Source organism: Spermophilus citellus (assembly GCF_964194105.1).
Source record: "Spermophilus citellus genome assembly, chromosome: 3".
Classification (NCBI taxonomy): Eukaryota; Metazoa; Chordata; class Mammalia; order Rodentia; family Sciuridae; genus Spermophilus; species Spermophilus citellus.
Genome location: NC_138184.1, coordinates 90,628,897 through 90,644,776, shown reverse-complemented (window position 1 = coordinate 90,644,776; position 15,880 = coordinate 90,628,897). Strand labels below are relative to the sequence as shown.

Genomic DNA, 15,880 nt, shown 5'->3' with positions numbered 1-15,880 from the left:
CACCTCTCAAAGGAGGTAGTAATCACTTTACCCTCAGGAAGAACAACAAGATGGGGCAAATAAAAAAACTGAATTTTGGGGCTGGGCATATAGCTCAGTGGCAGAGCCTAAATGCTGCAAGGACCCGGGTTCTATCACTAGCACTGAGAAAAAAAAATCTTTTTAGGACACCTTAGGAGATCTAGATGGAGGATCAGTGCACAATAAACAACAGAATGTTAGGAAATGCCCTCTTCTCTGCCACTTCTTAGCCTTTAGTTGAATCGAATCTACTCCATCTTGTCTTCTCAAGGGGTCAGTCTCTCATCCCTAGACCAGCCAGGAACTAGGAGGGGAGGGACCAGGGAAGACAGTGCAGGAGGACTAGGCCAGATCAGCTCCTGTGCTCAGGGAAGGACTCCACTTGTCAAACCCAGGTCTTCCTGTCACTGCTATACCATGAGCCAAAGGGGCAGGTCCAGGAGAAAAAAGAATAAGCTGTAAAGCTCAAGACCCCCAGGTTAGCTAAGTATACAAGAAACCAGACAGACTGACTGGGCCTTGGAGAAGAGACAGAAATGGCAAATGGGTATGTAGAAGGACTATCCTCAGTGACGCTGGGAGCAGGAGTTCCCCATCATAGTAGTGCCTAGATTTAAAGTTAAGGATGTGGCATGCTGGCTGTATTTTATGCATTTTTCTTAATTGTGGTCAGAAACATAAATTTACCATCTTAACTATTTTTAAATATAGTTTATCCTGTAAAAGTGAGAGTCTAACCCCCTTCAAGAACAGCCTCACTTTTCTCCCTCTTCCCAGCTCCTGGCAGCTCCCATTCTTCCTTATCTCTATAAATCTGACTACCCTAGGGACTTCAGAGTCTGACTCTGAAGTAAGTTGTACCATCTAGTAAATGAACATGAGCATGAACAAGGGTGGGCACCATGCACACCAGGCTCATTCAGGAGGCATGAGGTGCAAGAGCAGGCGACTTCCTCCAGCCAAGGAGTCATAGAAAGCAAGAATACTGACATTGAATGGGCCTTGGTGATCACAACTCAAGACTGGCATGCACAGATGTGTTGCCACCCTATTCTCCCGAAGGGGTTGGGGGAATGGTTACAACACATTGTACAGAACTTACTTCAACATCCAGGCTTCATGCATAGTACTGAACTAAAATTGCAAGACGTGAACACTTTACTAGTAATTAGCTGGGCCCATGAATCCAATTCCCAGTGCAGCACTCCTGTGCTAAGCAAATTCATGTGGAAAACCGTTTTTCCTATGTTAGATGCAACCTTGAGCTTGAGACCAATATATATAACTGGCACAAAGAGGAATTCATAAAATTCTAGACCTGAACCTTCAGTCTTAACACCTGGAATAAAGCCTAGGCCAAGAGTTCCCAAGTCAGGACAGGAAGAGAACAGAGCCAGAAAGTAAGAGACAGAGAACATTATGCCAGGCCACACTTGCTCCCATCTTCCAAACAAGGCATCACCTAAAAACCCATCCAGGACACCTGAACAGAGAGGGCAGACCAGACTTTCCCTTCAGGAGCAAACTATGCCTTACCACTCAGCCACGCAAGCCAGGAGAGAGGGAAGACAACACACATCCACGTGGATTTAACCTTCCAACTTGGCACCGTTGGTCCCACAAAGACAGAGGCCACAGAAATGTCCTTTACCTCACTGAGTCAATTCTCACTGGTAGAGAGTGAAGTCAGGGAAGGGAGACATCAAGGGCCTAAGAAACCCACCTCTGGCAGTGGGAGAATAGAGGATAAACGGCATGCTCCCACCGAAGGCAGACGGTTTGGGAGAGACAGTTTTCCCTTTCTCATGTTTTCTAGCTGGGCCTGGAAAGAGTATTCAACTATGCATTCTGCATCTCAGCAAGATCAGGTGAACAAGCCTGTCCCACATTAGATACAAGTTGTCTTCTTGAGTCAAAGGGGATGAGGATCATTAAAAAAGGATCACAGATCCAGAAGCTAAAAAAAAAAAAAAAAAAAAACAAGAAAAAAAGATACTTGTGCTGGGTACATGACAGTTCTCAGAATGGAGCTCACATAGGGGCTGATGTACCACCACACTCCCCATGTGAGATGGTTTTCAGGAACCCATATTTAGAAAAGGCCACTGTTCAAGCTTTGGGAAAAACACCAGAAATTTATGGAGCAATAAATAGCTTTTAAAAAACATTTTGCTATCTCAGTAAAGAGAGAAACAAGGAAATAGGAGATGGCATAAGATCTAGAAAGCAAGGAAAGCCTCCAAGATAACAAAGGAAAATGGGGCAAAGCTTAGTAACTAATGGTTTGTGTGAAAAGAAGAAAATAAAGTTCTGGACAAAGAGGCAGGGCAACAGTGCTTCTGCCATCCTTGGAATGAAAGTCAAATGAAGGGAAGTTAAGGAAAAGCATGAGGTCTGGGAGTTTCCTCCTCCCTAACCTGAGAGCACTGCTAAAAATTAAGGAGATGGTGGGGAGGGCTAAGGAGAAAGAAAAAACCCAAGGACAATCAGCTTCAGTTCAAAACGTGTGAAGGGGATTCTCCATCTCAGACAAATGGTGAAATAAGGGGAAACTTACCACAGTGACTGGAATCAGAACCCTCAAGACATTCCAGAAGAGGAGGCAGAGGCAGGGCCCACAGTGGCTGCAGGGTGCAAGAGCAGGCAACTTCCTCCAGCCTGAGGATCCTGCTGGATGGGAGAGATGCAGAGAAAAAAAAGCAGGTTTACATTATGGAGAGTTTGGGATCCCAAGGTGTTTTGAAGAACTGGCCATTACGAACAGTCTATTCACTCACAAGACAGGACAGAACCATTTACATTTGGGGTTTATATAAATGTATAGGATTCAAAGGATAGAAAACCAAAGAAGGGAAGCAAACATCTGAGAAATCATGGAAAGGGAAATCCAGGCAGTCTGTGCAACTTTCAAAATATAGGAATCCTAGTATCACAATGAGCCTCCTGATGGGAATTTTATTCAAACCAAGATGTAGGTTGGTGGGTATTGGATGTCTGACTCCAACTGGCTAGAGTCCCAGGGAGCAAAAAGTCAGCAGTGTTTTGTCACTGACTCTACAGGCAAGAGGAGCACTAAAGGAGACAAATGAGACAGAATGGGTTCACAGGCAGGCCTTACCATCCTTGCTGTGTGGCTTTCACCTAAAAGGTCAAAATGGAATTAATAGAGATCACAAAGGCATCAAATCTTTTAAGGTAGTTGAAGGATTAAATAAGTGAATGCATCAGTACTTAAAAAAAAAACAGTGCTACCAGCACTGGGGTTGTGGCTCAGTAGTGGCGCACTCACCTAGCATGTGCAAGGCCCTGGGTTCGATTCTCAGTATCACATAAAAATAAATAAATAAAATAAAGGTATTATGTCCAACTATACCTAAAAAATAAATATTAAAAAAAAAAAAAACACAGTGCTACCAAATTTTAAGGGCTCAACATAGATGAGCTATCATTATCATTACTTTATTTCATCCACTACCACCTCTTCTGCCACATTCTATGACTCAGAGTTGTTTGGGTACAGATTTCAAAGTCTATTTTTAAAGACTCTTCCTTGGGAGGTACAATATATTAAGGGACCTAGGTATCAAAACTGCTGCCATGTTTACATTTGGATAGGATATTTACTTGTTTCCCTAAATGCTGTAAATCTGGGAATGGTGCTGAATCACTGTATGCTATATATATAGCTCCCTGGAACTTTGGAGGACAGTAATACATAAAAGATCTGAGTCACAAGTTCAAGACTAGCCCAGGGAACTTAATGAGACCCTGTTTCAAAATAAAAAGGGCCAGAGATGTAGCTCAGTGACAGAGCACTCCTATACTCAATTCCCAGTACCATTAAAAAGAATAATAATAACTCTCCAACTTGCTAAAGACTATCTGAAGTTGCTAAATCCATTTGCAGCAGAAATCACTAATATGAGAGGGTTTCAGACTACACTGAGCAGCCATGCACAGTTAGAGAGTAAAGAGAAAGAAAATGGAAGAGTGAAAATGCTTTAAACATATTTATGGATCAGTGTTTCTTTGTGGGAACAAAGGGTTATCTTAGAATAAAGCTATTAGTAGGATATATTTTAAAAGGGCAGGAATACATATGGAAGAAATTCAAATGGTTTTGATACTAGGCAAGGGTTTTTTCTCCTTACCGAGAATGCCAATCACGGTGCCTATGGGCATATAAACCCTACTAACGACAACTGCCTCATCTTTAAGGTAGACCCAGGCTAGCAGGGGCCATATGACAATTTATGAGACCAAGACCCAAGAACTTAGCTAAGAACTACTATGTGCTCTGAACAATAATAAAAGCAAAACAAAATCAGACTCTCTCTCTGAGGAACCTAAACAATCCTGAGAGGAATGAGATGATCAGCTGTGAGATGAAGCTGAAAGGCTGTGATATACAAAAAGACTGAAGAGGTCACAAGAAATCACAGCACACCAAAGTCAAAAGGAAGGAGAGCCCACCAGGAAAGAGAGGCTAAGGTAGAGAAAAAACATACAGAGTAGGAAAAAATGAGCCCAATGGTAGCAAGAGAAGAAAGACAAAGAAAAGAGATGCCACAGAGATCTACTGTCCCTGGGAGAGCCTGAGGCGGCCTCTGAACTGCCCTCTTTCCTGATGGCTTCCTAGTCCACATGCATCCTTACAACAAATCCCCCCCTTTTTTAAAAAAAAATTTTTTAGTTGTTGATGGACTTTTATCTATTTATTAATTTATATGTGGTGTTGAGAATCGAACCCAATGCCTCACTCAGGCTAGGCAAGTACTCTACCACTGAGCCACAGCCTCAGCCCCAAATCCCTTTTTCTTAAAGCAGTCTGAATGAATTCATTTCTTTCAACAACAACAAAGATTCTCTAACTACAACTGTTATTTCCACTCCCCCTTGGATGAAGGTTTCCCAGAAGACTCTCTGGCCTCACAAACAAGCAGGTTCCTAGCAAGTCCTCCCCTGCCAGACAAGCCTAGACATAGCCTAAGTTCTGCTTCCCAACAGGACAGGGATGTCTTATCCCCAGGCAATAGGCACAGTCCCTAGGGCCTATGAGCATCTTAAGACCTGATGCTGTAGACTTTAAAATGAAATTTACTGGACAGAAAATGCAAACGAAAATTGCAAAATCAAGAGTTAATAAATGTCAAATAAAGTTTAACTCATATAGTTCTACAGAAGCTAACTGTATAGGAAACACGGGGGATTTTCTTAAGTTTAATATGATATGGTAAAGGTCTTCATACCAGTCCCAGGGCAGGGGCCATGTCTAGGCTAAGCTGGCCCTGTGTGAGAGCACACCTTACACAGCAGGCCTTACCCCTCAACACTGAGCAGGCTGGGCTGGGCATGGTGGTGCATGCCTGTACAGCTAGTTGAGAGACAGGGACAGGAAGATCACAAATTGCAAGCCTGAGCAACTTAGTGAGACCCTGCAACAAAATAAGAGGAGGAAGAGGGCCTGGAGATGTGACTCTGTGGTAACGTGTCCTGGGCTCAATCCCTAGAACCAGAAAACAAACAAACAAAACAAAACCTGAACAGGCTGACTTAGAAACCAACTCCCCAGTTTTTCAACCTGAAAAAAAACAGGAGGTAGCAGAAAAGTTACAAAACATAGATCTTATACTCTAAGATAATGGTGTTAAAAACAAAAAGGCAATCATCTTCCTTTCTCTAGCCATGCAGACTATGCTAAGTATATGCACAGATTCACTCTCCAGTTGTCCTCCACAGCCAGCTCCTGACCCTGGTGGCTTCAGCTGGATGCTTAGCTTCTCCATGAGCACAGTCTATGTCCCTCCCATGCGCCCTATTGATGCACCCCACCAGTCACTTCTACAAAACTGCTCAACATGGCTTTCCCCTTGTCAAATCTCAAGGCCATTCCTCACATCCTTCTGACTCCCAGTTTATATGTCTCTGGCCCAATTCAACACATTCTCCCTTCTTCTCTGGCCTTGCTCAGTGCTTTTATCATTTCTTTTATTCCTAAATACAGGTATCCTCTAAAGGTCAGTCTTGAGTCCAGTTCTCAGCTCAACAAAGAAGATGCTAGCGCATGATGAGAAGGTCACACCCTCACATGCCAGTCTTGCCTTCTCACCTGCACCTCTGTCTGCCATCAAAAACATTTCCCATTATCCCACAGTGAATAGGAAATCCCTACTCCACCACTTGTAGAGCCCCTGGGGAAGCAATCTCTTCCCCCACCAAGTCTCCCAGGTGAGGAATGCCTCAGCCAACTCTCTCCTCCCCCACCCCACACCTTTCATCTTGTTTTGTCCCTTCAGCACAATGCAAAACACTACATAAAAACCACACTTGATCCTATGCCTTCTTTAGCTGCCATTCTCTTCCTCCCCCACTGACCCCAACAGGCCTTTTAAAGACTGACTTTCCTGGTTTCTACTATTTCATTTCCTATTCACACCACTGACATTCTTCCCAGTACTGGCTTCCTCTTGACCCATCCAAGGGCACTTTCTGTTCTACATCTCACTGGATACTGCTGGCCACACTCTTTGCCTCCTTGTTCTACCTTCACTGCGTTCTCAGTCTGCCTGGCAAGCTCCTGGGCCCCAGCTCTTCTCTGCTTCCATCTCACATGCGAGTCTCAACTTTGGTTTTTACAAAAAAACTTGAGTGTTCCCTGTGCCTCCAGAGGGCACTCCAACACTGGCTCAGAAACTAGCTCTGGAGGTTTACACTGAGGTCTTGGAACATGAAATGAATTTAACAATGGATCGCTACCTCTAACTAGCTGCCTCGAATCATGGAAATCTGTGCAACCTGGTCTGTGCAGGTTCTCTGTTCTGTGAATCTAAGCCTCATCACAAGGTCCTAATCCTATCATAATGACACAGTAATAAGTAAATGAATCACAGTGAACTAAGTAATCTGACATGTTTCCTGGCCAATGCTGAGTCCTCTGAAAAAGTGAAATATTCTTACCTCTAACAAGAGGAATCCTACATGAAAATTTCAAAATCTAAAATGATTCTGACAGCCCGAGGGCCATAAGGACATTTACTCTGCAGAAAAAAAGAGGGTTCCAATTCTTTTTATTAATTATTTTACTATTAACTTTTTTTTTTAAAGAGAGAGTGAGAGAGGAGAGAGAGAGAGAAAGAGAAGTTTTTTTTAATATTTATTTTTTAGTTCTCGGCAGACACAACATCTTTGTTGGTATGTGGTGCTGAGGATCGAACCCGGGACGCACGCATGCCAGGCGAGCGCGCTACCGCTTGAGCCACATCCCCAGCCCTTACTATTAACTTAAAAGGCAGAACTTATCTTTGAGACAGGTCTGCTTCCTCACAAACTCTTTCCTAATACCTTGGAACATGCTGCAAAATAAGATATGGAAATAAGCCATGACTATTTTATGAACTCGCAGGGCTATGAAAAATAAATGAGCTCTAAAAGAGCTTTACTGAATGTCTATCAGGTGACACAGCAGACACTGCCGCATGCTCCAGAGTTAAAGGTACATTACTGCATTAGTTTTAGAAAGCAATACAAAACATGCCTTCTTAAAATTAAAGTATAAATGGAATGCTCCCATTATATTTCCAAAATTAAATTTCATTTAAAAAAAAAAAAAAACAACAACAACTCAATTTTCTGTACAATGAGCCTGCCATCGCCATCAGTTACCTGGTGACTCTCCTGCAAGGACCTGGTGTGTCACCACTTTAAACCTGGGCTAAATGATTTCAATCTGCCAAATCTCATTTCACTCCTGCTCCCTTTTTACATCTCAGGGCCACTTAAAACAATTGCTCCTGACCATCCTTGAAACTTCCTCCTAACTTCCAGGAGACCTCTTCAGCATCTTCCTGTCATTCCCTTCTGGTCAGATTCATGAACACGAAGGGAAACTGTGTTTCACCCCACAACAGTGAACCCAAGAGCAGGAATGCAGAAGCTAAACTGAGCCATTCAGATTCACTACCCTGAGAATTCAGAATTAGGAAGTGAAAAGACTTGGTCTATGAAGGCTGGTAGAAGTGACAGACTCAGGATGGCCTTCCAGAGTGGCCACTCTAGGGTCACATGCAGCAGGAGGAGCAAAAGCACAGAGCAGACAGGTAGTGAATAGGAAAAGCGAAAAGACAGAGTACAGCCACACCAACCCTGCTGATGTCCAACCCTCACAGGTCCAATCAAGAAGGGATTCCATGCTGGGCTTGGTAGTGCACGCCTATAATCTCAGCAACTCAGGAGGACTGAGGCAGGAGGATCGTGAATTCAAAGCCAGCCTCAGTAACGGCAAGGCACTAAGCAACTCAGTAAGACTCCACACCCAAATAAAATATAAAATAAGACTAGGGATGTGGCTCAGTGGTGAAGTACCCCTGGGTTCAATCCCTGGTACCATTAAAAAAAAAAAAAAAAAAAAAAACATTTTTTTAAAAAGAATTCCAAGCTGTATTACTCAAAAACCCCTTACATTTACACCATCTCAAATGGGTTTTACTTTTCAACCAAGTACTCTCCAGTCAAGACATCCTTGTTCCTCTCTCATGAACCTCTGTTACCTTTGCAGGCAGGTTCTTCCCTACCTTCTCCTTACTTTGTCCTTTAAGGTAAACATGCCCCAGCTCTGCCTCCAGTATCTCATTCTGCTCTGCAAGCCTACCATTTCCCAGTCATGTGGCAAGGACAATGAACCACTCCAAAATCTCTATCCATACTTCTAACAGCCATGTGGTCACTTCCACATGAAAGTAAGGCCAGGGCACTAACCACTCTGCCTATTTCCTGGCCACCTTCCAACACTAAGAAAAATCACTCCAATTAGTAGTACTCTGACAACAGGATGAATGACAGGACCACTAATGCCCCAAAAATCTCCACCATCTGTTTACAGAGGCAGTAGCCTTGCCTGGTGCACCACAAAGGCAATCCAAGTATCACCTATAGCCAGAGTCATGCAGTTGTGAAAGACCTCAGATACAGTGCAATCTCTGCTGGACAGACATGCCTCAATCTTAAACAGTTTACAAATGTATAATTATGTTTCAAAAAAAAAATTTACCACATAGTAACAATGATTCCAATAACGAGCTATATACTGCTTCCAGTCATTCATATAGCAAAATACATATATGCACAATAAAATCATTCTTTTAAATTACCTTCAGGAAGAACCTACATATCCTGTAAATTCTTTATAAACTCAGTATGTCTAAAACTTAATCTGTCATTTCCTCAAGAAAGCTTACTATAATCTCAACTATAGTAAGTGGGTCCTCTGTCTCTTCAACTGCCCAAGCCAGAAACCTAGAAGTAATCACTAGTAATGCTTAACCTTCCCTCCCTATCCTAAAGTCCCATGACTCTACTTCCTGAAGTCCTTTCTAACCATGCCACTAGCTCCACTTATTTTGTCTCAGTTTTTTAACTCTTCCTCCCCAAGTCTTACTTCCTCCTAATTCATTATCCATGCTAATGATATTTTTCTACCCTGCTTAAAAATTTTCAATGGATCCCACTTTCTGTGTAATTTACAAATTTATCTATGTGGCTTTTATTTTATTTTATTTAGTTGTAGATGGACACAATCCCTTTATTTTACGTGGTACTGAGGATCAAACCCAGTGCCTCACACATGCTAGGCAAGTGCTCTGCCACTGAGCTACAACCGCAGCCCCTCTATGTGGCTTTGAAAAAGTGCACACATAAAATTATATATAGGTTCTGTTATAAATGTAATAGATATGATCTCAATAAATATAAAAAAGCAGATTATTTAAATCACCAACCCTCTACCACCCAAAGCTCACAATTCTTAAGATTCTCATCTACTTTCTTCTAGACATGTTCCATCCACAGGCTTTTTTTTTTTTTTAAGAGAGAGTGAGAGAGGAGAGAATTTTTTTTTTAATATTTATTTTTTAGTTCTCGGCGGACACAACATCTTTGTTGGTATGTGGTGCTGAGGATCAAACCCGGGCCGCACGCATACCAGGCGAGCGCGCTACCGCTTGAGCCACATCCCCAGCCCCCATTCACAGGTTTTTTAAAAATATTATTTTAGTTGCAGTTGGACATACTTAACCTCATACTTTATAGAAGTATCCCATTCCATAATTTTTCATTAGTTTTCCCGTTGATTTATGTCTACATAAATACATACAAGATATCTTGTACCTATCTTGTATCTGTCAATCCTGTTGAGTACTCTTAATAGTCTAACAAATTTTCTACAAATTGTCTCTCTGTGTATACACACACACCTTTATTTATTTTCATGTGGTGCTGAGGATCAAACCCAGCACCTCACATGTACGAGGTAAGAGCCTTCTACTACTGAGTTACAACCCAAGTCCCCCATTCATAGGTTTTACTGGAAGGTTGTTGGGACTTTTGTTTAATACATCACGTATACAGCTATTTATCCTGATTTTCTCCAACTTAACACTGTCACAACTATTTTAATGTATTTTCTTCATGAACATTTTTAGTGGCTAGAGAATCAATTACCCTTAAAAATAATTCTACATCTTTTGAACGTAGCTTTTTTTCCCTATTTAAATGCTTGTTCAAAAAAAGCGCTAAAACAATGCTAAAGCATATGAAATAAACTGTCCTATGCTTTCCCCTAGAAGTAATCACTAGTAATGCTTTTCCAAGGATTCTTCTAGACCTTTTCCTTTTTATTCAGATATAACATACATAACATTTGTATCTTACAAAAAACAGGATTAAACTTATTTTGTGGGGGCTCTATAGTATATTATAGACATCCATCCAGGCTATGTCAATACGTTCAAGACTGCTTCTCTTTTTTAAAAACTATGTAATATTCCAAAGTGTAGCAGCACCAAAATTTATGGTAGTTGGTTTTTATTTTTCCTTATTACAAATGATGCCGCAATAGACTTCCTTCATATTATCTCATATTCTCCTACAAGAATATCATGAATTCCTTGCAAGGGCTGCCCATTTACTCAGGTTAACTTTTAAATCATTTAAATAAGATTTTAATGTTCTGCATAAAGTTTCAGTTCATTCATGCTTTGTTCTTATTATCGTCTAGTCTTGTTGCTATTAAGAATAGAATCTAACTCTTCTGAATAGTAATTACCAATTGTTCGTAAGATAGGAATTTATATATTAAAGATCATTTGCTTATTGACACAAGTATTTTCTGATTTTGTGGTAACTTAATTGTAGGGTTTTGTTTCCCTTTTCTTCTGAACTTTAACTTTTTATGTAGTGGAATACATTTTTTTTTGTTATATTTTCTCCATTGTTTCTCACTCATGACACTCGTAAGATAGAGATTTGTTTCCTTATTTAAGTCTCCAGTTGTACAACTAACTACAAAGTCTGTGCTGAGTGTACAGGTCTCCTCCTTTCAGATGTTTGATAGGGACTTCTGTTTTCTTCAGATTTAGGGGGCACTCATGACTTATCATGTGTTAGATTTCCATATAAAATAGTTTATTTCTGGGGTGAGCGCAGGTTTCAGTGACCTGTACAGATAATCTAATAAAGTCAGGATGACGCTGATGTGAATATGGCTCTGTGGTGTTTAAATACTCATAAATACCCCCATCTCAGTAATCATACTTATTCAGTTCACCCCAAAATGGCTGTCTCCATGACATTTAAACATCACTTCCAGGAATGTGGCCTCTCTCTTTATGTCAAAAACATTCCTTCAAGTCATTCAGGATACTTTATGACCACCTCTATGCAGACAGTATTTCCTCGGTAGGATGCATCCACATTACCTACATGCTTCACTGTTTTGTTTTTTTTAAATTGTTGTTGAAATGTGGCCAGAGTTCATTTTCTGTTTCTTTTGTTTTATTCTCTGCTGGGTTACTTTGGATATTCAACTATGAATTTTATACATGCACTGCAGACTCAGGCATGTTTCCCTAGTCAACAGTGTCTACAAATATTTTTTTTCATTTTACATCTTTACTTCACTTGTGTTATGGCTTTGTCAAAACTTACTAAACAGGGCTGGGGATGTGGCTCAAGCTGTAGCGCGCTCGCCTCGCAGGCGTGCGGCCCGGGTTCGATCCTCAGCACCACATACCAACAAAGATGTTGTGTCCGCCGAGAACTAAAAATAAAATATTAAAAATTCTCTCTCTCTCCTCTCTCACTCTCTCTTTAAAAAAAAAAAAACTTATTAAACAATGTTCTAATTTTTAACTTGATTTTCTGACAGTTTTTGTTTTAAGGGTGGACAACTGATTTCATGCTTATGTGCACTTTTTCAGTACATTTAAAAAGTATCTGTTTATTCCTACTTTTATTTAGTCCTGCCTTTTTAGAATAAGAAATGAGGGGGTTTTGTTTTTTCAAACCAAACATCTATTTTGACTAAACCATAGGTGGTAGCATGACTTCACTATAAAGTCCAAGAAATAGGACACAACTCCTCTAGATAGCTCTGTGAAGTAGCCTGCATGTTCTTCCCACTTCCACGATCTACCCACACCCCCACATTCTGCATGTGGCAACTGGAGTGGTTGTTTAAAAATGCAAATCTGATTATGTCACTCCCCTGCTTAAAACCCAACCTTTCTAATGGTTTCTCATTACGTTCTGGATAAAACACAACATCCCTAACCTGTCCTACAAGACCCTACATGATCTGGCTCCATGCCTAGCCACTCTCCCCCCTCACCCACTAGAATCTATCCACAGTTGTTCCTTCAGTTCCTGGAATGGGCAAAGTTTTTTCCCCCTTCAGGGCCTTCCCACATGCTGTTCCTCTGCCTGGAAAATTATCCCCTACATCACTTGACACTAACCGCCCACTCGCCCTTCAAACTTCAGTTTAATTTTATTTTTGCACAAGTCTTTCCTGGGTCCCCCTCCCCAATCTAAGATGCAGTACCCATTTTCATCCTCTCTCACAGCTGGTAATACGCAAGCCTCTCAGGATACCACTTTGTGAGCAGAAGTGCAGTTGTGAGATTCATTTCTGAACAGCCCTAATTTCAAAAGGGCAGGGATGAGTTGATTTTGTTGGCCATACCACAGGAGTGTGAGTGTGTGTGTGTGTGTGTGTGTGTGTATGTGTGTGTGTGTGTGTGTATGTGTGTGTGTATATATATATATATATATGAAAGGAAAATATCTACAAAGCCATTAATTGTGTAGCTATCAAATCATTTCATCAAAATTTAAATTGATGAAATGATGTGATAGTGCTTACAAACTCAGTAAGAAGTCATTTCTTTTTCCCTTGAAGAAGCACTAAAGCTAATCTGAGTCTGCTGCTGCCAGACTCAGATTAGCTTTAGTGTGTACAATCTACATCATCAGAAAATGTTTTTTAACTATTACAATAGAAGTTTTATCAAGCATTTAATTTGCTAATAACATTGATTCAGTCAACTAATTTACATGCCTCACTTTTTTTTTTTAAGGCATGTTAAAGCACTAGGGGGCTGGGGTTGTGAGTGCTTTAGCATGTGTGAGGCCCAGGCTCAATTCTCAGCACTGCATATATATATATAAATAAAATAAAGGTCCCTTGACAACTTAAAAAAAAAAAAGCACTAGGAAAAATGTGATTTGCCAAATATTCTTTAAGAAATCTTTAGCATTACCAGTATTTGACAAAAATTAGTTGTAGCAAAACCATAAATTAAAAAATCATTCAAAGTTGCCATCTCTAGTATTCTGATACAAACATCTGACAAAAAAAAAAATCATACTGCAAATTGATAATTTTTGGATTGGAAAGGCTAATAAAACCAATCTTTGTTTACGACCTCGGGTTCTACCAAGCACTTTCCCATGGTATCACTGAACTCTGTGAAGCAGAGAGCAGTATTAACACGGGTTTATAGAAAACTGAGGATTGGAGTAATTGTCCTCTCCCAAGGTCACAGGACCTGTAAGTAGTATAGTCAAGACTATCATAGAAGGGCTGGAGGCTCCCACATGTAGATTCTTAACCCAGGAACTTCCACCATAAATGTCTATTTTCTGTAATTAGCACAGAATTTCATCCTTCACTAAATTTCTCCCTTCGCTAAAACTGCATTTCAGCAGAGAACAACCACCACCAAATAAAGCTATTTTTCAAACTAAAACAGATTGTCATAATCTGGGAAATGGCTGAATAAATTATAGTATACCCAAACTACAGAACATGATGCAGCAGTTCTTAAAAATTAGTTGAAGCACATAATGCTGAAGTTGAAAGACAGTATGTCAGCTAGCTGATACTTGTTAAAACAATCAAAGATGATTCCAAGTATTTTTAAAAAGCCAGAAGGACACACAGCACACATATCCTAGTCCTTATCTGCAGAGGGTGGGGGTGATAGTCAATGTCTTGCCATCTCTTGAGATACACCCGTGTGTACAAAGAAAATGCACTACTCTACTAATCCAAAATTAATTTTTAAATTTTAAATTAACAGGTAGGTTGAACAAGGTCACACTTCCCTGCTCTGAAAAGCTTTGCGTCTACAAAGGGATTAGGGGTCCCCTCTAAAAGAGAAGACAAAATGCATAAAAACAGTTCGATCCTGATAAAACAAAACTGTTTTAAGTATCACAAAACGTTCCTTTAGAAGGCAATAGCCTGGAAATATTTTTTTTTCAATACCGGGACTCCTTTGTTGCGATAAGACAGCCAGTTATCAAACTAGCAGCTCGCCCGTACCGAGCAGACTCTGCTGGAGAGATTCGATTTAGTTGGTAGAGTTGGGCAAGAAAGGTCTCACAAAGGAGCTGAGTTTTGCGGGGACGCGGGGTGAGCTGGCAGGGCGACACGGCAGCCTAATCCGGAAGGGAAAACGTCGGGGAGGGGGCACCGTGAGTTAACCAGAGGCAGGGGCAGGCGAGGGCTGCAGCGGGTCCCGCCGGGAGCGGCCGGCCTGCAGGCCGCGCAGGAGGGGTGCCGCCGCGGCCAGCTCACCTGGGCAGGGCCGGCCTGGCGTGGTCAAACAATGGAGGCGTCCGGCGGCGGCTGGCTCCTGCGCCGGGTGCGCGACGCGCTCTTCATCACCTGAGCGCGATGCTCCGCGGCCTGCGCGCTGCAAGCAACAACACCGCACCCTGCAGCGGGCCGCTCCGCAGCCCGGCTCCCGGCCCCGCGCGCCCATGGCCGCTCCCCGGGGACCCCCTGAAGCCGCTCTCGACGCGACCGCACGGCCTCCGGGCCGCCGCGCTCCGCTGCCCCCGGCCGCTACAACAATGGGCCAGCCCGGGAGTCCCGCGCCCGCGGCCTCCGCCCGCCGAGCCCCGCCGCCCCCCGCGACCCCCGGCCGCCGCCCGAGGCCCCGCGCGGCCTCCCAGCCCGGCCTGCCCGAGCAGCGCCGCGCTGACCTTCCCTCCCGCGCGACCCCCAGGACCGGCGCGGCTCGAGGCCCGTCCCGAGAGATGGGTTGTTTTCCTTTTCTTCAGCCTACTCCGCCGCCCGCCAGCCCCCGGCCCGCTCCCCGCCCCCAGCCGGGAGAGAAAATACGGAGTCCACGGCCCGGCCGCGCCAACTCACTCCAAGTGCGGGCTGCGAGCGCCCCAGGCCGCGGACTCAGCGCGCCCACCCGCCGTTCCTCCGGGGACACCTCACAGGTGCGCCTCCGAGCCGCGCGCGCGCGCTCCGCACACCCAGACGCCTCCGGGGGACGGCGCGCGTGCGCACGCACGAGGCCGGCGAGCCCCTAGGGAGAAGGGCCGCACGCATGCGCGCCGTACGGCCCGCGCCCCCGCCCCCACCGCGGCGCGAGCGCGCTCTCGCCGGCCTCCCTCGCCGCCCCCTGCCCCGGCCCGCGTTACCCAGGGCAACCGCACTGCGGCCGCACCTGAGCAAGTGCGCCTGCGTCCCACCCGCCGGACTCTCCCTTCCCCTGGGTCCTTGCCC

The 15,880-nt window shown here is 43.3% G+C and overlaps 1 long non-coding RNA gene across 3 annotated transcripts in view; it reads right to left on the bottom strand.

The window, feature by feature from the left end:
* Positions 1-15,880, bottom strand: part of LOC308645647 — a 35,240-nt gene that overhangs the window by 19,142 nt on the left and 218 nt on the right. Inside the window, exons 1-3 of one of the 3 annotated variants that reach the window (XR_014021255.1) lie at positions 15,515-15,654; positions 14,936-15,053; positions 2,579-2,691 (exon numbers count right to left, since the gene is read on the bottom strand). This is a non-coding gene — a long non-coding RNA (uncharacterized lncRNA). Of the gene's footprint in view, positions 1-2,578; positions 2,692-14,935; positions 15,054-15,514; positions 15,655-15,880 lie in introns of those variants that run through there. The other 2 variants (XR_014021256.1, XR_014021254.1) reach the window with 2 other exon arrangements.